We start from the raw sequence: 26,644 nt of genomic DNA, 5'->3' as shown, positions 1-26,644 counted from the left end.
AGATCCGCCCCCTCATCCAGGATCAAATCCTGGATGATAGCTGTTTTACCGTTGACGGATCTGGCATTCAAAAGCAGGACCTTGAGGTTGGGGGGTCTGTCCTGAAGACTACCGCACCTAGACCTCTCCAGGGTCGCAAAAACTCTGTTGCGCTTCTCCCCGGGTCGATAGTGACCGTGCTTTCTCCTCCCCCATATCACCTCAATGGGGCCACCTCCATGAAAGCCTTCTTCCCCCTGATGGATAAACTGGGTGGAATTGCCAGTTGCCGGGACTAGTCAGCTGTCCTGGCAAGGAGAGCCTCCAAGGGTACTTGTTTGTTTAGAGAAGGAGCTTCTCTCCACTAATGGGAGAGAGGGGTCAGTTGATTTATCATCAACATGAATGGGAAGGCGACTAAACAAGACTGGAGTCTTGTTGTGGGATTCGGAGGTAGAATAAGCATGACTTAGAATTGGGGACTCTTGAATGTCAATACTCAGCCCGATGTCCAAGGGGCGAATCAGTGGGTCTACCAGAACCCTCCTGAGAGTGATGCCCCATTGTTGCAGTTCTGTTTTGTTCTATACTAGTTCTATTTTGCTTTGGTTAGACCTCACTTGGAATACTATGCCTAGTTTTGGGCAGAGCAATTCAAGAAAGATATAGACTAATTGGATATGTCCAAGGAGGGTAAAGAGCCTGGAAACCATGTCCTATGAGGAGTGGCTTGGGGATTTGGGTAGGTTTTTTCTGGAGAAGATTAAGAAGTGGCATGAGATTCAAGTATTCGAAATGATGTTATATTGAAAAAGGAAAAAGCTTGTTTTCTGCTCCTTCAGAGTTGGGGACATGGAGGAATGGATTCAAACTACAAGAAGAGAGATGCCACTTAAACATTAGGAAGAACTACTTACTATTTGTCAGTAGAATACTCTACCGTGGGGTGTGGTGGAGTCTTTTTTTGTAGGTTTTTCGAAAGTGACTGAATATACGTTCCTCCATGGCAGGGAATAGATTGGATGGCCCTCAGGCCTCTGCCAATTCTATGCTATTACTTTCTGAAGAAACACACAGCAGCTCTGCTTCCTTTCCTTGGTAATGTCACTTATTCACATTTAGGAGGCAACTATCCTTACATATTTGTATATGAGCAGACAACTGTATTTACTCAAATATAATGTCCACCTCAATTTTGAAAGTGTACATTACAAAAGATGCATTTCCCCTTGAATGTTAATCACCTAACAGTTCAGGCATAGAACATCAGAGAAAGAGGCAACATGAATGAAGTCATTTGGGAAGCCTTGTCAATCTGTCAGGCTGAGACTGGCAAATTGACTAGCCTCATAAAATTCCCAACCAGCCTCATTCACAAGGCCTTCAAAACCAAGGAGGAGGTTTTGAAGGTCTTGTGAATGAATTCAGCTGGGAACCGCATGAGACTGAGCCTGGGGAAGTGAGAAAACTGCGAGGGATGCCCAATAGGATCTGCAGCTAAGTGACAGGAATGACTATGTGTTCCTCCTCCTCTTCCTCCTCCTCCTCCTCACACCACAGAGCCCTGAAGTTACCACCACTACCAGGAACAGCCTTCCCACACAAACAAGCTCTCCAAGCCTCCAAGATATCAGGTTCCTCTGGGGCTTTTCACGCTGGTGGGTTTATGTGTGCAGTCCTAACATGTCATCTGATCTGATGTACACCTTAATTTCCACTATGCGATTTAGCCAACAAAAGGTCAGCATGCAATTCAAAATATATCAGTATTGCCATGACTAATTGTTTTTATTGCATGTATTTTGGGGTAGTGGTATTCTCAAGGATATCAAGGCCTTGCAATCATTAATCTTCAACAATATAGTGACAGCAGAATCCTACATGTGAAGAAACAACACTAAAAGATAGCGGGACTCTTAAAATAACACTGCCACCTTCAGCTTCCCAGGCTCATAATCCAAAGAAATAGAAAATCAATGATTTGAACCATTTGAATACCGAACATATTTGCTTCCAAAGACTGAGAAGGAGAAATCTTACCCTATCAGCACACAGCACTTTCTGGTTTTGTCACAAGTTCCAAACGTTTTTAGACCAAGAGGACATCCATTTTTTAAAACATTCACCATTCATGTGGCATTCTTTGTCTCTGGATTAAGGCAACTGCTACCTGCTTGTCCTAGAATCACAAAATTATATTCTTGAGGTATACACTTGAGTTATATTGTGCTATGTATATTCTGTGATTCTATTGATTTATGTCAGACCCGAGGCAGCAGGGCACCAAGAACCATACACGGAGGCCAATCTCTCTTGACAACAAGGCTGGATACAATCTTGGTTCTTTAACAAGGTCCGTGACTAGGAACAAGGCAAACAGTGATTCTTGGAACAAGGTCCGTGGTTAAAAGCAAGGCAAGGCAATTCTTGAATACTTGATCCGGGAAGCAAGGAACTGGGGTTACGAAGTCCACACATGATCTTACTCCTGAAGCTGCTCTGTTGACTCCGCAAAGATTCTCCCGTGTCAGGCACCTATATTGGGGTCTCGTTTTCCCGCCAACAACCTCTTTCCCTAGAGAACGAGAAGCGAAACCCAACTTTGGCCAGATGCAAGACTCCTTAGAATTTCCCAAGGGAAGCAGGTCTAATCAGCCTATTGTTTGGCTGCAATCCGTAAACTCCTGCAATTCTGTTCCCTCACTCCTCTGTCTGCAGAATAGGACTCTCTCCTAGGGAACGGAGGAGAGGAATGCCCAAGGTCTGTTTTACTAAGTTCTTGGGTACAAACATCAACATCCGGCAGGTGAAAAGATTCCGGCTCTTGTTGAACCGGCGAAAACCCCATGTTTTCGTCTTCATCTGCCACGATGGCACTAGGAACAGGACTACAAGGCCCATGAGGCATCACAATTTAGGACCGCACCCTTCTTCACCTCCTTCAATGCTGTGTTGTTTAGAAAATGCATCTGAACATCCCACATTTCAGGGCCTATTGTTTTTCTTATGCTTCATTATACAATAGAAGAATAACTACTTTTAGGAATCCAGGGTGTCATTTGTATTTTCCCGCAAACTTCTAGGAAACCCCTTTTCTCTTCTGTTTCATTGCCCTCTAGTGGGTCTCCTGCACTGCATTCTCTCTGTCTTTATTTCTTGATAACTTTTTTGCAATTAACAATAGATACTTTAAATGTGCAGTATTTGTCCCTTGACCTCCTATTTTATCAGAATTAACAATATATGAAGCCCCTGGTGGCACAGCGGATTAAACCGCTGAGCTGCTGAACTTGCTGACCAAAAGGTAAGCGGTTCAAATTCAGGGAATAGGGTGAGCTTCCACTGTTAGCCCAGCTTCTGCCAACCTAGCAGTTGAAAAACATGTGAATGTGAGTAGATCAACAGGTACGGCTCCAGCATAATGTCACTCCATGCAGCCATGCCGGCCACATGACCTTGGAGGTGTCTACAGGCAACATTGACTCCTAGGCTTAGAAATGGAGATAAGCAACAACCTCCAGAGTTTGACATGATTTGATCTAATGTCAGGGGAAAACCTTTACCTTTACCTAATAATATATACCTTAGGTGATCCACCCATTTAAAAATGTATTTTCTTTAGAAAAACTGATGATCAGTCTTTTGTGGGGGGTGTGTAACCCCATCCTGAACTGTTTGACACACTTCCAATCCCAGGTTAATAGTAATATTTATGGGTTGGATGGTAGCATGTTGATATTTGGATCTATTGCAACCCATATAATGAGAAGCCATTACTAGAAAAGACAATAATGTTCAGGAAAGTAAAAGGCAGTAATAAAATAATAATAAACTTTATTTATACCCCATCAACATCGCCCCGAAGGGACTCGAGGTAGCTCACAAAAGCATTTCAAAGTGCTGCACATAATACATAAGCATATAAAACAACAAAAATAAGTTTATATACAGTGAACACACAGAGGAAAACTGCACTGAGGTTCAGTAGATTCAATTAAACATATCACAGCATTGATTGATGTCTTGGAGGTTTCTCATTCAGGAGATCATAATAAGAAAGTTAACTTGACAGTGGTTAACAACAGCAACAATGAACTAGATAGTAGAAATTTTAGGTTGCTTGCTTAAAGCAAGTCTCCACCTGCACCACATGTTCTGATATTTGTTTTAATTGTCATACATATAGCCCTAAAGTCCTCATCTCACTCTTTGTGTGTTCTGGTCACATTATTTCGTGGAAAGATCAAGTGAGAATTTAAAACTAAAGATCTTTCTTGAATTTTGCATGTCTACAATTGTATCTTTTAGTGAAAGTCCTTCCCTCCTCTTCATTTTCTATGATTCATTTGAACATTCATAATTTTGGGGTTTTCCTTTACCACATACCACCTTGCCAAAAAAGAGGGTGCCAATCACTTTCCAGGTTATGTCACATATAATGCTATGTAGGGATATTTTCTGTCCACCATAAGGTGAAAGAGAAAGGAGACCCTCTTCACCTAAACAAAGAGAGATCCACTTTCAAACTGAAGCTAATGATTTTTTTTAGTAGAGTATGGAGAAATCGTATTGAAGATTTGCATGAGGTCAGAACATACCAAGGATTTTGTCTCAATTAGAAAGGAGACGGAAAATGGTCCTATCACTCTGGAGTTCTAGTTGATTTTCAAGGTTTGCAATGCCTTACCAGCACAAAGCAAGAGCATTCCTGAAAGGAGTACCATGGAAAGCTGGCTGATCTGCATTGTTGGACAGTAAGAGAGGAACGTTCTGAATCTATTTAACAACTGAATGCTCAGTTATATATAAACCTTTTTGATATAGTGACACGTAAGCCCTTTTTAGTAGTGATCCCAATATAATATTGATTTGTTTCCTTCTTGATATCATAACCCTCAAAAAAACACAGTGTTCAGAACAAGAGGGAGTTATCTGAACAGTGTTTTAATGTGATTATTCTGGTTTAATCAGGTTGGGAAAATGAATCCTTACACACAAAGACATTCTTCCTCCTCCTCCTCTCTTGGAGATAAGATAAGTTTTTTTTAAATGAGCCATTTGGGTCTTGGGCCATTTACCTTTCTCCTTTTCCATTTGAGGGTCTTCATACCCTGTTGTCCTGTTTTGTCTTTCAAGAACAGCCTTAAAACACTGTGGTAAGTAAATGAAAACTGCTTTACTTCAGCAAAACGTAAAGTACAGCACACTCACTTGAATAATGCAAAAGGGAGCAAGGAAGTATTAGGGCAAGCACAGTTCTTAGTCTCTGAAAAATTCCCAAATCAAATAGCAGTCTTACTTCAGACAAAGAAACAGCAGTAAATCCTTAGGAGCCGTTTCCCAGATGCAGACTTGGAGCAGGCACAAGGGGAGCGAAGAGTCAGTTTGTTACCAGCAAGAACTGGCTGCACCTGCTTCTGCTTTATAGCCCTGCTAGGGCAGTTCCTAATTACTCAGCTGCATTTCTGGCAGCTATTCTAGCTGAACGAGGTCTCTACTCTGTTTCCTTTCACCTCTCCTGAAATGTGGGTACTTGCAAAATCTCCTCCTCAGATTCCAACTGCCTCTCTGATTCATGAACACTTTCCTGCTCCCCTTCCTCTTCGGAAGAAGAGGAATCCCTAAGGCACCACCAATGATAAGGCATGCTCTATTTTTGGAACCCTAAAATGGGAAAAATGCATCTTACAATTTGTGTAATATGTATGTGTGAATGAGCCAAAATGGATACATATTCAAAGAAAGAAAGAAACAGTGATATTCAATAGGTATAAATCACAAAAGATGAATACATGTCACATTGACTTCTGTGTTTGTAAGAGGTGCTCAAAGTGGTTACTATCAGTGTCCAGACATTTCTGATTATGGTGAACTACTGCTTGAATGACATTGACCAAAGTGTCCACTTGTGTCACTTCAATTTCAATTTATCACCAAATTACCACCTACGTAGCTTGTTTTCAACAGAACACCACATCCTTTAAGATCACCTATAAGTAGGGGTGTTAAGTCAGCAACTCTTTATCCTGTCCATTGTCCTAGAAAATTCTCATTGAGGTAAGCTATCACAGCTCGGTGGAAGTGAAGCGAAGCACAGTTTTGTTGAAAGTAAAATTGAGCATTCCCTAAAATGTGTGGGCAAAACATCAGGAGAGAATGCTTATGGAACATGAAGATACAGCCCAGAAAACTCACAGCAACCCATTCCCTAAAAGTATATGAATTGCAGGTAAAATAAAATGAGTTTGCATTGCATGTCTAAATAGTACACCTGAGCAGCAACAGTGCCTTCAAAAAAATGCTTCAATTTGTCCACTTAATGACAGTTTACACAAAATACACAATTATATTGGTTCACTGTTCCGTTCAATTTAAACTACAGTGTTCCATCACTTATCATGGGGGTTACGTTCCAGGACCCCCCAGGATAAGTGAAAATCCGCGAAGTACGGACACTATATTTGTGTTATTTACAATCTCACTGGCAAGTAGCGTCTCTGTCCCCTCCTCGCCTCTGAAGCATGCACATGTGTGCTTGAGGTGAAAACAAAGCTGCTTCAGCCTCCTTTTCTCTCCCTTTGGCTTCTCGTTCCTTCCTTCTCCTTAGGAAGGAAGTAGGAAGAGGGATTTATGATATTATTTTATGATTTATAATATTACTAGCTGTGCCCAGCCACGCGTTGCTGTGGCAAAGTGCTGGTGGTATTGGTTAAAAATTGTTGTGGAATTTTTCTTTGATGTTATTTGTATTTTTTAATTAATTTTATTGTAACTTATCTTTTTTATTTATTATATTTTATTATTTTCTTGTGTTAGTGTTAGTTATTTTCTGTTATTATAGTATTTTATTGTATTAATTTTTAGTGTTTTTAATTATTTTTAGTGTTTTTATTATTATTGTATTATTTGTATTTATTTTATTTTTATTCTTTCATTATTATTTGTGTTTTTATTATTTTATTTTTTATTATTTGTATGTATTATATTTTATTATTTGATTATATTATTTTTATTTATGTTTTTTTAATTGTATTATTTTATTTTGCTTTTTATTTGTTTTTTGTATTTATTTTATTATTTTTGTTTCTATTTGTATTGAGTTGCTCTGAGTTCTGTGGTCTGCCTGGTCATGTTCCAAATATATTCTCTCCTGATGTTTCGCCTGCATGAATGGCAGGCATCCTCAGAGGTTGTGAAATGTGTTGTAACGAAAGCAAGTGGGGTTTATATATCTGTGGAATGACCAGGGTGGAAGAAAGAACTGTTGTCTGCTTTAGGCAAGTGTGAATGTTGGAATTGGCACTAAATAGCCTTGTAGCTTCAAAGCCTGGATGGTTCCTGCCTGCCTGGAATGAACAAAATGTGGCTCCCAGTATTGAAAAAAATCTGTGAAATCAGGACAGTTAACTAAAGAATAGCACTGAGCAATCAGGGAATTCCAGACATGATGTACTGAGGGCCAGCTAACATCTCCCAAGAAAGGATTCCTCTCCGAAGCAGGAAGCAGCCAGGCCTTGAAGGTGCAAGGGAATTCAATGGCAATCAAGGTGGCCAAGGGGAACATTCACAGTCGCCTGAGACAGATAAGAGTCATCCCATCCTGGATATCATTGGTGAGATAGAAATAAACATCCCACGTCTGTTTTCAAACAGATCTCATAGTCTCTGAGGATGCCTGGCATAGACTTGGATGGCCGTTTGGCAGCAGAGAGGGTCGAGAGGGAATGGGAGGTTTAATAGGCTTTTCCTGAATCCCTTTTTACTATCCAACATATTCAGTTATCCAATGTTCTGCCGGGGTGTTTATGTTGGATAAGTGGGAATCTATTGTATATCTTATATTATCTGCTTAGAACTGGATTATATGAGGCTCCTTCTACAGAGCTGAATAAAATGCACACTGGATTATATGGCAGTGTGGACTCAAGATAATCCAGTTCAAAGCAGATAACATAAGATTATAAATGGGTTATATAGCTGCGTGGAAGGGTCTTGAGTCTACACTGCCATATAATCCAGTGCAAATTAGATAATCTGTATTTTATAGGCAGTGTGGAAGAGAGAGTGAGGCCTGAGTAGGTTGCTAGGCGACCAAGTGGGCGGGGCTTAGTCTTCTAACTGGCAGCAATTGGCTAAAGACAATTATTCCTCTCCCTCTAATTAGGATTTTATTTTTATTTTATTTTTGTTGTTGGAACGTAGGGGCAAGGATGGTGGATTGTGCTGCCAAATTTCCAGGTTCTGGGGCTTGTACTTTTGTTGTTTAGTGGCAGGGGAGGACACCATTTGTCTTTTATATATATAGATTTTAGTGTTTATTAAAAAAAACTGCAAAACAGCGAATCCACAAAAAGTGAACCACGAAGTACCAAGGGAACACTGTGTTCTTAAACTAGAGTGTATTACAAGCTCTATTTTGGAGTATCCTCCAATTTTGCTTACTTCAGCTTAACAGTTCCAAGCACACTTTAACGATTCCTTCTAACTGCATTAAATGGTCAGTATAGATGTTTTATTTATTGTGTCAGAAGCAAATTATATTACAGTTATAATGAAAAGCATAAACAAAGTTACTACATTTCCTTTTGACCAGAAGCTGACCACATCAAATGCCTCTGGTGTCACTGTAAGAAGGTCCTCCATTGTGCATGTGGCCGGGCACAAACTGCATCGTAGTAGGTGGTCTGTGGTTTGTTCTTCTCCACACTCGCATGTTGTGGATTCCACTTTGAAGCCCCATTTCTTAAGATTGGCTCTACATCTCATGGTATCAGAGTGCAGACTGTTCAGCGCCTAAACAACTGTGGGACCATATACCACAGAGATTGTTTAAAACTGCAGATAGGCAATATTCACTCATTGTGAGCTTGTTTTCTGTTGTTGTGTGCTTTTAATAAATGTTTAACTTAGAAAGTGCAGACTCATAGTCAGAAAAAATCCCAAGGACCATCCAGGTATACAGAGTTTAGGTAGCAAGTCATTTGTAGTTACCTCCCCAACAGTCATGGGTGAGTGACCCAAGTTTTGGATCTGAGATCTTGCTAAGAGTTTGTCAACAGCAGTTAATAGTGATCTTCTCATTAGAAACACCCTTTTTGCATTTTAGCTGGGCACTGAAATATGACTTTGCTCAAAGTTTCCTTTCCTCCACTCTTCTTCCGAAAGCAGGAGTTGGCAACAGTCCAGGGTCACTTTTGTTAGCGAGTGTGTATAGCGGAACCAGCAGCGTCCAGTTAACACCATGTGCAAAAGACTCAGACCAGGCAGAGGAATTGAAAGAACAAAGGAACTTTACTTGTTGAGTTGAAGTTAAGTAAACAGTTCAGCAATCGTACAATGTCCTTGTAGTTGCATAGGATCAATAACTAATCAATCAGCATTCAATATATCCAGCATAGCATATTTAAACTGCTACTTGACCGTAGCTAGAGAGCCTGTCTTTTCTGTGCTCTCCCTGAAAGCTCAGATTCCCAGCTGACAAAACCAGCCATCTGCCAGCAAACCGATACATTGTTTAAGGTGTGGCTTGCCTCTGTAAAAGCTCAGCTCCCTTTTTGCAGAGATCTTTTGCAAGCAACTTTGCAAGGATTTCTTTACACACACACATAGCAATTTGGCACAATAACTTTTCCTTCTTTATAATCGTTTTTGAAATGATGCTATAAAATGACATTGTAGAAATATAGGACCACTTCACAGGACCCCTGGGGCCATGCTGTTTTGCCGGCAGTTGCCAGTGAAAAGGAAGGTGAACAGGGCAACTCGTGGCATCCTGCACACCCTCCCTGCTCCCCCATCATATGGTGGGAATGACACAAGGCAGCCCCATCGCTCCTTCACCCATCATATGGGGAAAAGTAGAGGAAAGTGCAGGTAGCTCCATCAGAGCTACCCGAAAACACTTTTCTCTCTGTCGTGGAGGAAGAAGCATCTTGTGACGCTTCCCCTCCACTTTAGGAGGAATGTGGGTGGGACCTGCCAATCATCGTCTGATGACGCTCGACAGGTCCCGTCAACTGGACAAACAGGAATAAAAAAACACCGTTGTGAAGAGGTCCATAGAATCATGGAGTTGGAAAAAGCTAGAAAGGCCATCTACTCCAACCCCATTCTGTTTATGCAGGTTACATATCATCAAAGCGCTCCTGACAGATAGTCATCCAGCCCCCCTAAAAAAATCTCCAGAGAAGAAGACTTCCACCACATTCTAAGGAAGCATATTCCACTATGGAACAGCTCTCACCATAAGGAGGTTTCTCCTAATATTTAGGTGGAATCTCTTTTCCTGCAGTTCTAGTTTCCAGAGCAGTGGAAAACAAGCAGGCTATCTCATCAATATTTCAAAGTGTTAGTGTTGGAGGGGCTGCTTCTCACCTGCTTTCTAGCTTCTCCAGATCTGAGAATGCCTACCTCACAATGTCTCCATGGCAACAGTCTGGCAACAATGGGAAAGCTTTCTTTATGGCTTTGTTCTTTCCCTCCTCAATTTCCCATATATAATGCCTCCCTCATTCTTTTCTTTCCTTCTTCCATTGCTTTCTCTCATATATTTGTTATCAAAAAATTGACCCCAAAATTATGAATTATGAAACTTGATTCCATTGAGAAATATAGGGAGTTCACATGGATATTTCCGATTGTCATAAATCTTCTTTATGAATTTCCTGAAATGCTGCCTCACAATGCTATGGACCCAGAGAAGATTTTGATAATCCTTTCACAATTGACTGGGAGACTGAGGTGAGCACAATGGGTTTATGTCATAGCCCCTGGATCCTTTTTCCTGTTTCACCTAATATGATCTGGGCTGTCTTTGGGAGCATTTCCTCTCCCATGCTCCAAGCCAGACCCATCCCTGTGGCACCCATTGATATGGCTATCACCTAATAGCACCCATTATTTATCTGGGCTAATCCCATTGTATCAACCAGAGCTAGAGTATTAAGCCCATTATATGTTGAACTGGTTGAGACTCTATGAGATATTCATTGAAATACTATAGCAAAAATACTATAGAAATACTATAGTTCCTCCCACAAGAACAAAGTTTTTGTAGTTTAATAAAAAAATTCCATGTTTGATGATAGAAGCAATTAGGAAATGACAAACATTTTGTTACAAAGTGCTATCAATTGCTTTTTTATTGTGCCCCTCTCATGCGCAGATCAATTAAACGGACACATTCTTCAAAATAGTCCAGTGGTAGTTTATTAAAGTATCCTGCCCCACAAGGACCAACCAGCGATGTCAAATGAAGTCCTGGATCACTCAGGGAGCAAGTCCTAGCCAGACAGTTTCCAGAGCCGGTGCAGTTGACGAATAACTGTCAAAATTCAATAAAAATGCTGTATATATGCAATTGCAGTATGTCTTTTCTTTGTAGTGCTGTCTCCATTGTCATCCTCTCTGGCCATTGAGAATAAAGCCTCAGATTTTGCCTTCACCCTGTCTGTATCTCATCTGATCCTTTGGAAGCTTGGCAAACCTTGGATTTTAGCAGAGCTGAAATCACATAGTAAACCTTCCCCGTTCCTTTTTTCCCCTCTCTTTTCTCTTCCTTCTTTCTCTTCCTCTTTCTTCCCCTTCATTCTCTTCCTCCTCATTTTGTTTCTCTTTCCTCCTTTTTCTTTTTTCTTTCCCTCCCATCATACCCTTTCACCTTTCCTTTCCCTTCTTTCCCTCCTTTTTCTTTCTCCTCCTTTCCCCCTTTTCTTCTTTCTACCTTTCCCTTCCCTACTTTCTCAATTATTCTTTTCCTCCTATCTTTTCTTTCTCTTACTTCCTGCCTCCTTGCCTTCATTCTCTCTTTCCTTTCTCCCTCCCTTTTCCTCATACATATCATATAGCAACAGAACCGGCCCAAGGTAATTCCAAGTAGTAGGCGAACCTACTACTTGGCGCCCGCCCCCCATTATGGTGCCCAACCCCCATCCCCACACAAACCAGAGGCCGTGGCGGCGGCGGCGGTGGCTGTGGCTGCGGCTGCGGCAGTTGCGGTGGTGGCTGCAGCGACGGCTGCTGAGGCATGCTCTCACACTGCCGGGAAGGCGGGCCCAGGAGAGCATACGCCCTGCGTGCCGATGCACGCTCTCCTGGGCCCACCTTCCGGGCGACATGAGAGCGTGCACCAGCACTGTCACCGCAGCAGAGGGTCACTCGCTTGAGCAGTGACGTAAGGCACGCAGCATGCCTCACGTCACTGCGCAAGCACCCCTCTGCGCATGGCTCCTGTGTGCAAGGCTTCCATCGTGCACACGGACGGGCGGCTTGGGTGCCTTAACCGTTCTGCATGAGCGCAGGACCCGCTGCACATGCGCAGAAGGGTCCCTCACTTGCGTAGTGACATAAGGTATGCTGCGTGCCTTACGTCACCACACAAGCAAGCAAGCGACCCCCTACACATGTGCTGAAGGGTCCCATCTGCCATTTTGCACGATGGGACCCTCCGCGCATGCACAGGGGTTCTGCCGGGGAAAAATGCAATAGAGGTGGCGATGGGTGACGGCAGGGCTGCGGCGGCACCACGTTTTAACGAGGGCGCCTCGAGTGCGCCCCCTGTTGGTGTGTGCCAATGGCAGCCGCCTACATTGCCTCCCCGTTGGACTGCCTCTGTATAGCAACAGCCAATCTCCTTTACTTCCTTTGTTTCCCAGTCACATGACAGAGGGCCACTTCACCTTCACCTAGCCACAGTAAATCATTTTGTTTCTTTTATTTCCTTCTGCTCTGGGTATGAGGTTATAACCTATCATTTTAAAAATGGAAATATGAGGGGCATATGTGCCAGTTTGGTCCAGACCCATCAAGTGGCTTAGGGTCCTTTGAGGTTTAAACCAACCAATCAACAAAGATACATCAATACTTTGACTTTTATATCAATAGGGGATCAACTTGATGTTTATTTATTTATTTATTTATTTTTCAAACTTATATGCCGCCACTCCCCTAGGGCTCGGAGCGGCTTACAAGAACCGGCTAAAATCAACAATTTAAAAAACATTTTAAAAACATCATTTAAAAAAAAATCTTTAAAACATCCTAAAAGCACCTTTTAAAACATCAGCAACAGAACTCAAAAGCCTGCCGAAACAGGTGTGTCTTACATGCCCTGCGGAAGGCCAACAAGTCCCGCAAGGCACGAACTTCAGGTGGCAAGGTGTTCCACAGAGATGGCGCCACTACTGAAAAGGCTCTGCGTCTAGTTGCAGTTAGACGCAAGGTCTTAAAACTGGGGACTTCCAGCAGGTCTTGGTCCTCAGAACGGAGGGATCTCTGGGGTTTGTAAGGGGTGAGGCGGTCCCTCAGGTACATCGGCCCTGGACCATGTAAGGCCTTGAAGGTAAGCACCATCACTTTGAAAGTGATCCGGTGCTCAATTGGTAACCAGTGCAGCTGCTGTAAGATTGGTGTTATGTGGCATCTTATGGGGACTCCCGCAAGGAGCCGGGCAGCTGCATTTTGCACCAATTTGAGCTTCCGGATCACCGACACAGGAAGGCCAATGTAAAGGGCATTACAGTAATCCAGTCTCGAGATGACTGTAGCCTGGATCACTGTAGCCAGGTTGTCCCTAGATAGATAGGGGGCTAGCCGTCTAGCCTGCCGAAGATGAAAAAAGGCAGTTTTGGTAACGGCGGAGACCTGGGCCTGCATCGTCAGTGAAGGGTCCAAGAGGACTCCCAGACTCTTTACTAGTGAAGACGGGCGTAGCACTTCACCATCCAGGGTTGGCAACTGGATATCCCCACTGCCCGGTCGGCCCAGCCATAGGAACTCCGTCTTTGCTGGATTCACCCTCAAACTACTGGAACGCAACCATCCAATAATGGCCTCGAGGCACTGGTGAAAACTGTCGGGTACAGACTCCGGTTGGCCTTCCATCTTTAACACAAGCTGAGTGTCGTCAGCATATTGATAACACTCGAGCCCGAAATCTCGGACCAGCTGAGCAAGTGGTTGCATATAGATGTTAAACAACAGAGGGGAGAGAATGGCCCCCTGAGGAACCCCACAATGTAGAGGGGACCTCTCAGAGACCAGGCCCCCCCTCTCCACTCGCTGTCCACGGTTGTGAAGAAAGGAGGCCAGCCAATTTAAAGCTGTCCCCCTAACTCCAGCAACGGCAAGGCGGTGGGTCAGAAGATTGTGATCGACTGTGTCAAATGCTGCTGTGAGATCCAATAGCACAAGCAACACCGACCTGCCCCGGTCAAGCTGGCATCGGAGATGATCTGTGATGGAAACCAATACAGTCTCTGTCCCATGCCCCGCACGGAAGCCAGACTGGAAAGGATCCAGTCCGGCTGTGTCGTCTAGGAACTGCTGCAGCTGCACCGCTACTGCCCTCTCAATCACCTTGCCCAGAAATGAAAGATTCGAAACTGGGCGGTAGCTGGAGGGAACCAAACGATCTAAATCTGGTTTTTTCAGCAGAGGAGAGACCACTGCCTCTTTTAATCCCTCTGGAAAGACTCCTTGCTCAAGGGAGCTGTTTATTATCTTCAGCAGCGGGTCACGTAATCCCTCCAAGCAGGATTTTACTAACCAAGAGGGACACGGGTCAAGGGAGCAAGTGGTCGGTCTAGCTGCAGCTATGAGCCTATCGAGACCCTCTGCGTCCAGTGGGATGAACTGGTCGAGGGTGGGCCCAGCAAGTGGCCACGTAGTCTCAAGTTCTCTCATTGTATCAGTTGTGGCGGGGAGGTCCCGGCGTAGTAGTGAGATCTTGTCAGCAAAATAGCTTTGAAAAGCCTCGGCTGAAGGGGTCTGATCATCACTTTTTGGGTTGGTAGGAACCGTCGTTAGAGATCTAATTATTTTGAACAATTTTGCCGGGCGTGAGCTGGCGGACTCTATCAAAGAGACATAGTATACTCTCTTTGCTTCGATGGTAGCATGCTCATAGGACTCCATAAATGCCCTGTAAGCTGATCTCGAAGCTCTGTCATGAAGTTCTCGCCACACGCCCTCTAGCCGTCTCTTTTCCCGCTTCATCGATCGAAGTTCCTCGGTGAACCAAGGAGACCGATTTCGGCGGGGTTGGAGAGGGCGTCTAGGGGCGATCTCGTCGAGTGCATTGGACAGCCTGATGTTCCACATGTCCACCTGCACATCGATTGAGTCGCTGACAGGCTCCAGATCCTTCAGAGCATTCTGGAACCTACTAGGTTCCATAAGTCTTCTTGGGCGAGCCCAAATCGGCTCGGCGCCCTTGCCAGGTGGGTAGGCATGCTCCAGCCTGACTCTCAGGGCACAGTGATCCGACCATGGAACCTCTAAAATAGAGGCTTGGGTCACTTGAATTCCTGCGCTGAAGATCAAGTCTAGCGTATGTCCTGCTTGATGCGTGGGCCCAGTACTGCAGAGCAAGAGTCCTAGTGTCTCCATGGTAGACACTAGGTCCATAGCCGCTGCTGAGCAAGAGTCCGTATCAGCGTGGACATTGAAGTCCCCCAGGACAACAAGTCTGGGGAACCTCAAGGACCACTCCGACACAGTCTCGAGCAGCTGGGATAGGCTGTCTGCTGGTGCACTAGGCGCACGGTACACCAGCAGAAAGGCCATGCTCTCAGGGGAATCCCACACCAGACCAACACATTCAGTGCCAGAGATGTCCACAACAGGAACTGCCCTAAGAGAAAAGCTTGGATCAGCTGTGACAGTTGGCCCTCCCAGCCCATGTCCTCATCTATCTTCAATGAAACAACTGAACCATGGCAATAAATCCTTTAGCCTGTGTTGTATTCCAAAATCTGTGAAGTTCCATACTGCTTTGATATATACCCTCCTAGAGCTTGAGGGTAAAGCCAGCCCAATTTCCCTACTTCCTTTTCAATTCCCCCAAGAAATCAGTTGACATTGGATCTGGCTGATGGTTGGTGTTGGGTGCCAACCATCTGAAATGCTGTATTTATATGTGGGACTGAGCATCTCCTAAGCTATTTTCAATCCAGACCACATGGAATGCCTTGAACCAGATATTGTGGCTGAGGCAGTGAAAGGTAAAATGATTCACCACCTCCATGACTCACTTGGATTTGGATATAAGGGCGTTAATGACCTGGATGATGGCTGTAATGTTGCAACAGATATTAATGGAAGAGCTAGAAAACAATTTTGCTCAAATCTTTACTGCCACCGATATGGGAAAAATAGAGAAAGGTAAGGTCTATGGTGGCTCCAATGGCAAACCAATGATTGGGCCACTGTTTTCTGCTTCTAGAAGGAAATATCATTGAATTCCCAGAAGAGATTGAGCTAAACCAACAAGTCAAACTCTATATCCTGAGTGACTCTGAAATGGTGATGGGACAAAGAGGCTCACAAGTGGCATCACATAATCTATGCAGAAAGGTCCTGCCTGATGCAACAACTTGGCAGGCAAAGTTCAGTTGCCCTATCAGCTCCTGAAATCTCCTGAGGGTGGCTTTCATACGTGGAATGAACTGTTGGATCCCAAACTATCAAATCTTCAACTTTGTATTGTGGCAGCCAAGAAAACTGTTGCTAATCAGTGTTAATCTCTATGCTCAAAAACATCAAACTGTGGGTGTGGCTTCAGTTTTTTCTTGGGCTAAGGGCACCCCCAACTGGGTTGTCAGTGTATGGAGAAGTGAAGTAGTTCAGCACATTGCCAAGTGTCAGGCTGTCCAACAAAATAAGTCATCTAGATAATGAACAACACCCCAGAGTCCAGTTTTGTATTTGAGGGCCCATTCTAAAAAGGGACTTAAGGTTATATCCATGAAAAATGTGCAGTTTCCTTCAGCAATGGCATCGTTGACTGGCTTTCTTCATGTATATCAGAGATGGTGTATAAACCAGAATTCTCTGGGTGCCTTTTTTGGAACGATCCCAAGGGAAGAGACATGGCAATTAGGCAGTGGGGGTGTGGTAAATGGGTCTACCACCCTGTATTCCCTGACTTCTTTATTAATTTTGTCTATGGCAATACCTTTATTCTGCTGCACAGAACACAAATTATGCAACACTTTCCCTGGTAAGAAATGCAAAAACCATACTAAAAACTCTCCCATAAATATTTGGCCAGAGTACTATTGGGATACCGGTCAACTCAGCATATGACAGCCATCTGGTCACAGGCCATGTCCAAAAACTGGAGAGTAGCTGACCATTGCCTTTAGCACAGTGGGTACCTGCTTCTGAGGCCCACTGGACTGGATATTTGGAGCCCCTCCAAGGCCACGGCTTTCCCTCCACGCCCCAGCTGCCAAGTCCCCACTCTTACCTGGGTTCTAAGTTGAAGTGGTGGCATCACCTGCAGTTGCTCTCTTTAGGTACATAGCATTGCCCCTGTTCATCATTGTAGTTGCAGCTATCACACCAGCAATACCACCGACAACATTTCCAACGTTGTATCCCATATTTGAAGGAGGGACCATGCCATTCCACCCCATACTGCAAAACAAAGTAAAATTCAGCACCAAACAATTCTGTATTAGTGAGAAAACAAGGAATGCCAAACTTCACCTTATTCGCCTATTCCCCATGGGCTCTTACAATTTTGTGCAGCCCATCACTAATACTGAGTTATAGGCCCACCACATTTTGAGGTTCCTCATGTTGATATATCCTTTACTCAGGCTCTGGAGATGTTGGGTGGGATTGCGGGGGGATATGAGTCTTAAAGGCAATTTTAGTGTATTAATTCTGTTTTTACCACACTGTTACTATTTGCCCTTTTTAATCTGGCTGGTGTGGATATTAGGCTTGAGCGATCCATGAAAAAATTGATTCTAAACTCGCTTCAAAAGTAGGGGGCGCTAGCGTTTCGTTTCTGATGTCATTTCTGAATTTTGCCCCTCCAAAATTTCGAAATTTAACGAAAATTCGTTAATTTCAAAAGTAATTCGTTAATGGCGGACGCGCATGCGCAGTGGCCAAAAAAAACAGCGGGGGGGAGACTTTGCAGGTCTCTCTTGCCCTCATTTTTTGAGCTATCTTCTTCAAACTTGGTACAGTGGTAGAACACATTTAACACTGATAGCTCACGAAAATTCAGAACATTTCCCTTATCCTCTGATCTTTGGCGAATTTTTATAGCTTTTATAATAAACCATTTTATAATAATTGCAGAAATCTGTTCCTGGTTTGGAAGTCTTATTTCCTGTTTCATTGGGTTGTCTTTACTTTGAAAGTCATTGTTCTACTTCAGAAACTTTGTTTTTGTGGCTGAAACTTTGTTAAATTGGTGGACTCAGGAAACCATAATGCACTACACCAGGAGTCCCCAAACTAAGGGCCGTTGGCCAGATGCGGCCCTCCAATGCCATTGACCTGGCCCCTGTCCTAAACTTTACACTTAGGGTTGACTTAAGTCTGAAATGACTTGAAGGCACACAACAACAATCCTAATTTTGGACTATTTCACCACAGTCTGGCCCCTCAACAGTCTGAGGGACTATGAACCCCTGCACTACATTACACCATGGTGTCTCTCTCTCTCTCTCTCTTTTTATGAATGCTCCCATGAGAAAATGTATGGGTGAACTACAATTCCCAAAAGTCTTGGGTCAACCATCCAAAACCCCCCTAGGATTCACAGCTGGTGTGTACCAAGCTTGGTCCAGATCCATCACTTTTCTTCTTATCCCAGATTATCTGCAGAGAGAACTCATATAATCCAGTTTAAATCAGATAATCTGAAACTAGATCCTGGGATATAGGTTTAAAGCGCCCCAATAGCAAACAGCCAAGCACTCCAGCACACCCAGACCTCTCCCCGCTCGTTCTGCAAAGCGGATTAAAGCGGCCCATTGCAAGCAACAGCCAAGCACTCCAGCACACCCAGACCTCTCCCCGCTCGTTCTCCAAAGCGGATTAAAGCGGCCCATTGCAAGCAGCAGCCAAGCACTCGAGCACATCCAGACCTCTCCCCGCTCATTCTCCAAAGTGGATTAAAGCGGCCCATTGCAAGCAGCAGCCAAGCACTCCAGCACACCCAGACCTCTCCCCGCTCGTTCTCCAAAGCAGATTAAAGCGGCCCATTGCAAGCAACAGCCAAGCACTCGAGCACACCCAGACCTCTCCCCGCTCGTTCTCCAAAGCGGATTAAAGTGGCCCATTGCAAGCAGCCAAGCACTCGAGCACACCCAGACCTCTCCCCGTTCGTTCTCCAAAGCGGATTAAAGTGGCCCATTGCAAGCAGCCAAGCACTCCAGCACACCCAGACCTCTCCCCGCTCGTTCTGCAAAGCGGATTAAAGCGCCCCATAAGCAGTCAAGTAGTCCAGGAGCCCTTTGCAAATGCTTGCCCCCTCCGAAACATTCGACACCATTCGAAAAATTGGCAATCAAGGGTTCGATATCGTGGGATACATACGAGAGGATAACCTTTTTCTAAACACAGTTCAAAAGTGACAAAACATACAAATTGGATACGACATCAGAAGGATTCGAATTTTTTGCCCAACCCTAGTGGATATGGATGTTAGCTGCCTTGAGTCCTCATGGGGAGAAATGAGAGCGCCGGGCTGTGGCACAGCTGGCTAGTAACCAGCTGCTATAAATCACTACTGACCGAGAGGTCATGAGTTCGAAGTTTGGGTCAGGTTAAGCCTCCGACCATTAATAGCCCCGGCTTGCTGTTGACCTATGCAGCCCCGAAAGACAGTTGCATCTGTCAATTAGGGAAATTTAGGGACGCTTTATGCAGGAGACTAATTTACAACACCATAAAACTGCCAGCAAAACACGAGGAAAGGAATGCGGAAGTACAGCCACTACTGGACGGTGAAGCAACAGCTCCCCCTGTGGCCGGAATCGTGACGCTGGAAAAATGTTAAAAATGCCTCTGAGTCTGTCTAATGTATGTTGTTTGTCTGTTGGCATTGAATGTTTGCCATTTATGTGTTCATTGTAATCCGCCCTGAGTCCCCTTCGGGGTGAGAAGGGTGGAATATAAATACTGTAAATAATTAAACAATAATAAATATAAATGAAGTTAACAACAACAACAACTACATACCTCTACAGAAACCATGTATATATTATTAACATTCCACTTCATATCACTATTTATACACACACATATGTATATAAGAGGTGTGCATTTTTCATTAGTCCTCATAAGTAGTATCAGATTAGTTAAATTTGTACTTACAAGGTGATATCTGACATGTGTCTACACAAACACAAGATGGTCTATGTACAAAGAAAATATGTCCCAATAGAATATAATATTATTAAAGTTCCCCGTACAAAGCTCAATTTGGCAGTACCAGACAAAATCATAGAATCATAGAATAGTAGAGTTGGAAGAGACCTCATGGGCCATCCAGTCCAACCCCCTGCCAAGAAGCAGGAAATCGCATTCAAAGCACCCCTGACAGATGGCCATCCAGCCTCTGATAGAATCATGAATGAAAAGGAGCAGTTGAAATCTCCACAAGCAGAGTCACTCTGTGTAAGCAATTAGGCACTATATATAAGTTCATTGTTGCTGAGTATACCAACTCCTGAAGAAGGGTATTTTCTTCCCGAAACAGGGTACAAAAATTCCCGGGAACCCCTGTAGACTTGAGCTTTATTTGGACTTTACTTGTGAAGACTTTTTTGAGAGCGGTGCTCCATCATTATTTTCTTCATTCCAGTATACAGCAACATGACCAACCGTCTGTTAACTTTGTTTGGAAGATATTTTCATTGACTATGTATCCCTGAAGCCTATATACATTGGAACCAATATCAGACTTGGATACTTTTGTGTTAGAGCTGTTGTTCCTTTTCATTTTGTCTGGTACTGCCAAATTGAGCTTTGTACGGGGAACTTTAATAATATTATATTCTATTTGGACATATTTTCTTTGTACATAGACCATCTTGTGTTTGTGTAGATACTTTACTTGTAAAGTACTTCTGGGATTTTGTATAGTAGGATATCTGACATGTGGGCAGAGCCTGCAACAAAAACTTAAGAATCGAAACTAAATCTCGGAAGCCTACCAAAGTCAATTTTATTTTCAGTGCAAGCAAGCAAAGTAAAGCCAAAAAGGCTGCATTTTTTTCTTTAGATTAATGGCCTCTTGTTATTAGTAGAGTGAAAGCAGGGAGCAGAGTTCACTAGGAAGGAAAGCACAGAACTCTGGAATGTAGTTTGGGAAGGCAAAGAGCCCTATGGCAGGGAATGCAAAAGCCCCTGCGCTAAACTATATTTCCCAGAATTCTGCTCACACCAGAAATCCCAATCAGGATAGGGGAGACGTTTGTCCCTCCAGAGCAGCAACCAGCCAGAGTTCAAATAATTTTTTGAATCTGGAAAGAAGAGGACTGACTGATACTTCTAGTAAGGAGTAAGTGTGCTGGGCTGGGAAGAAATTCCTAAATTGATAGCCCTTGGGGGTCACTTATAACTCAATTAGGGAGTTTAGAAACTGGATGGCCATCTGTCAGGAGAGTTTTCATGGTGCTTTTCTGCTTGGAAGAAGGCAGTTGGACTAGATGGCCCTTGCGGGGTCCCCTCCAGCTCTAGGATTCTATGAAAACGTTGAATTAATTAATATTGGTTTCTTCTTCTATTGCTTAATATGAGAGACATTCCATGTTGTGCTTTTTAAAAATATTTTTGTCAAAACTATTTAAAAATTCACTAAAATCAGTAGATGTAAGAATATTTCTGAAAGTTGGGGGGGGGGATGACCCCCTGTTATCTCGTGTCATTGTGTAGAAATTTCAAGGAGATAGCTCTTGTAGTTTTTGTTTAAAAATGTTTATTAAATTTTTGAAAATTCCCCCAAAATCCATAGATAAGTGAAATGTTCCAAAACTTGATGGGCTAACAGTGGTAAATGTGTTCTACCATTGTAGCAAGTTTCACCCCAATAGCTGTAAAAATGATGGAGAAAGGAGCTCCTGAAGTTTCCCAATTATAATAATGTATAATTACTATAACAAAAGTAACAAAATTTCATTGCTTTCGTTATAGTAATGAATTTTTCACTAACTATACTGTATAACAGGCATGGGCAAACTTTTTACCCTGGAGGCCAAAAGGAGGGCTTCCCCTGAAGATCAAAGAGACTGAGAAGGTTCATAGGGAGACACGCGATCATGAAGGTAGGCAGGCCACAAACAGTTCAGGGCTTTGTAGATGATAACCTGCACCTTGAATTGGGACCAGAAAATGATCGGAAGCCAATGGAGTTCCTTAAACAGGAGGGTTGACCGCTCTCTGTAAGTTGCTCCAGTTAACAATCTGGCATCCGATCATTGGATCAGCTGTAGTTTCTGGGCCTCCTTCTTTGGAGGCTTTTAAGCAGAGGCTGGATGGCCATCTGTCAGGGGTGCTTTGAATGCGATTTCCTGCTTCTTAGCAGGGGATTGGACTGTATGGCCCATGAGATTTCTTCCAACTCTATGATTCTATGATTCTAGGTACTGGAGGGTGAGGTGGCATCTCAACTCCAATGGTTTCTGGATGAAGCAGATTACCTAGCTCCATCTCAGTCTGGTTTCAGGTCTGGTTATGGGACAGATACAGTTTTGGTTGCCTTGATGGATGACCTTTGCAGAAAACTGGGCAGGGGGAGTGTGTCCCTGATGATTCGCCTGAACCTCTCAGTAACATCTACCATGGTACGTATCTGAGTCACCTTTCTGGGATGGGGCTTGGAGATACTGTTCTTCAGTGGCTCTGGTCCTTCCTGGAAGGGCATTTTCAGAAGGTGGTGCTGGGGGACTCCTGTTTGATTCCTTGGCCACCAGCCTGTGTGGTCCATAAGGGTTTCATTTTAACCCCCATGATGTTTAACATATACATGAAACCACAGGGAAAAGTCATCCAGAATTTTGGAGTGTGGTGCCATCTATATGCAGATGACACCCAACTCTATTACTCCTTTTCATCTAATTCCAAGGAAGTTGTTCCTTTGCTAAACCAGTGCCTGACATATATACTCTATATATATATATATATATATATATATATATATATATATATATATATATATATATTCTGTAGATGCCTTTTGCAAGTAGAATTTTTGGAAATATGAGTCTCATCTAGAGATTGACACTATGGTCCCATCTGGAATAGATCCATTGGTACAATTACTGAAAAATAAGTCTCAACACATAGAAAAATGTTTCATTTTTTATGAATATAGATATTGGTGTAGTCAAAGATTTCCTATACATTGGTTTAATTATTAATCAAAAAGCAGCTCAGTGAAGAATGCAGAGAATCAACTTGTTGGAAATGCAGTGCTGATGCTGAAGGAAAGTTCTGGAGAAATCAAGGGATGTCCCAAAGAAAAATAAATGGGTTTTAAATTAAACATAGCCTGAACTCCCCCTAAAAGGTAAGACGACAAAGCTGAAGCAATTGTTCTTTAGACGTACTATGAGAAAACATAACTTGCTAGAAAAGACAATAGTTATTGGTAAAGTAGAAAGCAGTTGGAAAACAGAAAGTCAGAATAATTTCTTGATAGATTCAATCTAGGAAGCCACAGCTTTGATTGACGTCTTTAAGGTCTCTCATTAACAGGACAACCATATGAATGTCAACTTTACAACAGTTAACAAAAGTAACAATATACCAGAAAGTTGAAATCTTACCCAGGAGAAGCCATACAGCATACTTTCAATAGCCCACATTTTCCAATACGTGTTCCTAAACATTTACTCTTCTTTAAACAAACTCCACCCTTGCGCTGACACTTCTCTGAAGATTTTTTTCCTGGGAAGATCAAATGGAGATGTTAAAACAATGACTATTATTCCAGTAAAGCATTAATAGCACCTTTTAGTGAAAATAATTTTCTCCTATCCATTTTGTATGATTCATCTGAACAGCAAAAATATTTGGATTTCTCTTCACCTCAGTCATGTTGCAAAATTAGTGAATTCATTCATCTTCCAAGTTCTTTTTTCACACTAGCAAGGTTAATTGTCTCCCCCATAAGGCAGCAGAGAGAGGAGACTATTTCCACCTAAGCAAGGGAGAAAATCAGAAACATCGGAGGCAAATTCCAGGGAAAAATGGGCATGATCAAAAACAAAGATGGCAGAGACCTAACAGAAGCTGAAGAGATCAAGAAAAGGTGGTGAGAATATACAGAAGATTTGTATAAGAAGGATAATAATTTAGAGGATAGCTTTGATGGTGTGCTGAGTGAATTAGAACCAGACAAACTGAGGAGTGAGGTTGAATGGGTCTTAAGAAGCATTGCTATTAACAAGGCAGCAGGAGAGGACGAGATCCCAGCTGAGTTGTTCAAAATCTTGGAAGGTGATTCTGTCAACATGATGCATGCCATATCTCATCAAATATGGAAAACACAAGATTGGCCATCAGATTGGAAAAAATCAATTTATATCCCCATACCGACGTGCAGCACTTGAAGATTCCAAGGCCGGAGTTAAAATTGCTGGAAGAAACATTAACAACCTTAGGTATGCAGATGATACCACTCTGATGGCCGAATGTGAGGAAGAGCTGAGGAGCCTTATCACCAAGGGGAAAGAGGAAAGTGCAAAAACTGGATTGAAGTTCAACATCAAGAAAACCAAGATCATAGCAACTACACCTATTGATAACTGGCAAATAGAAGGAGAAAACGTGGAGGCAGTGACAGACTTTATATTTCTAAGTGCGAAGATCACTGCAGATGCAGACTAAAGCCAGAAAATCAGAAGATGTTTACTTCTTGGGAGGAGAGCAATGGCCAACCTTGACAAAATGGTGAAGAGCAGAGACATCACACTGGCAACGAAGGTCTGCATAGTCAAAGCAATAGTATTCCCCATAGTAACCTATGGATGCGAGAGCTGGGCCATAAGGAAGGCTGAGCGAAGGAAGATAGACGCTTTTGAACTCTGGTGCTGGAGGAAAATCCTGAGAGTGCCTTGGACCGCAAGAAGATCCAACCAGTCCATACTTCAGGAAATAATGCCCAATGGCTGCTCACTGGAGGGAAGGATATTAGAGGCAAAGCTGAAGTATTTTGTCCACATCATGAAAAAACAGGAAAGCTTGGAAAAGATCATGATGCTGGGGAAAATGGAAGGAAAAAGGAAGAGAGGCTGACCAAGGGTGAGATGGATGGACGGTATCCTTGAAGTGACTGGCTTGACCTTGAAGGAACTGGGGGCAGCAATGGCCGACCGACAGGGAGATCTGGCGTTAACTGGTCCATGAGCTCACGAAGAGTCGGAAACGACTATGCGACTGAGAGAGAGAGAGAGAGAGAGAGGGGGGGGGGAGAATAGAGGCTCCCTTTCAAAGTGAAACTCATAAAGAGATCTGCAGGAGACAAAATGAATATATCAAAGGATAACAAAGGATTCTGTCTCTATGGGTGCACAAACGGCAGATGATCCTATAACTATAGCATTCCCTGAGTTGATGCTCAAGATTTTAAATTTCTTACCCGCACAAAGCAAGATCATTCCTGAAAGGATAAGGATAGAAAGCCAGCTGATTTGCATTGTCAACAGTTGACCAGGAACTGAAGTTGGTCAGAAAGAGAGGAAGGTTCTGCATCTACCTAATGGCCAAGTGCCCAGCTATTTATGTGCCCACCAAACTTTGGCCAGTAATTATCTTTATATAATTCCAGTTTGTTCATTTCTGGTACATTAACCTCAATAAAACATTGTGCAAGATAAGAAGAAATCATTTTTGCAGATGATTTTATTTGTATGCATTTGGTTGGAACAACTGATGCATACACATAAGGACATTTCTCTCATTTATTGGTATTATATGTATCTATACACCAGCTTTTCCCCAGTCAGCTCTCATAGCAGTTTACTGCAGATAAAAGACATATAGTAAAAATTAACACAGGAGTTTAAAAGTGATTAAATGAATTAAAATTTAAAACAGTTTATCATTTGCTGAGCACCATCTTCCATTATCCTGAGTTTGAGCTGATAGGATTCCACCTCCGTAGGATTCTAGCTTCTTATCTCTTCAGGCCTGCATGATAGATGGAATGAGAGTTTCATGTGACCCACCTTGTGCAGTACATTATCAGGAAAGGGCTTCTTCCCTTAGGCTTCACTTCAGGCTTGATTCCATCAAAATTGATAAGCAGCATTAATAAACAGGTTTTGCTGCATTCATACGGCATATATGTTTCTACAGTCCTATGAACAGGAGCCCCATAACTTTATGTTAGCATCTGCCTTACATTTCATTGCCAAAATATAACACTTTATAAGTTTTAACTCATAAAGTCTCTTTGGGGAGATAGGGAGGGTTAAAAATAATTATATACTATTGAGATCTGTAGATTTGGCTGTTTATTGGAGTGTAGCACAGAAATGTGTGCTTTTTTAAATGTCACCTTGTTTCTATTGCTGTATAGGCATGTATTTGACTAAGTTTCTGTGGGATCACTACTTGTGCATGTGTGTGTTAAGGGGAAAACACCTGGTCAATTACAACTCATAGTTGTAATTGACCAGGGGCCGGGCTGTGGCACAGCTGACTAGTAACCAGCTGCTATAAATCACTACTGACCGAGAGGTCATGAGTTCAAAGCCCGGGTCGGGTTAAGCCTCCGACCATTAATAGCCCCGGCTTGCTGTTGACCTATGCAGCCCCAAAAGACAGTTGCACCTGTGATTTTGGAAAATTAGGGACGCTTTATATGGGAGGCTAATTTACAACACCATAAAACTGCCAGCAAAACACGAGG

The 26,644-nt window shown here is 42.9% G+C and overlaps 1 long non-coding RNA gene across 1 annotated transcript; it reads right to left on the bottom strand.

Moving 5' to 3' along the window:
• Positions 1 to 9,251: 9,251 nt before the first annotated feature.
• LOC103280085 (uncharacterized) lies at positions 9,252 to 25,491 on the bottom strand. Its single transcript, XR_507151.3, has 4 exons — positions 25,370 to 25,491; positions 23,556 to 23,676; positions 17,228 to 17,397; positions 9,252 to 11,302 (listed from the first exon to the last, which is right to left on the bottom strand). It is a non-coding gene; the product is annotated as an uncharacterized LOC103280085 (long non-coding RNA).
• Positions 25,492 to 26,644: the final 1,153 nt, after the last annotated feature.

This window comes from Anolis carolinensis, chromosome 1 (genome assembly GCF_035594765.1).
Source record: "Anolis carolinensis isolate JA03-04 chromosome 1, rAnoCar3.1.pri, whole genome shotgun sequence".
Classification (NCBI taxonomy): Eukaryota; Metazoa; Chordata; class Lepidosauria; order Squamata; family Dactyloidae; genus Anolis; species Anolis carolinensis.
Note: the sequence above shows the minus strand (reverse complement) of the source record. Positions and strands in the feature narration are given on the sequence as shown.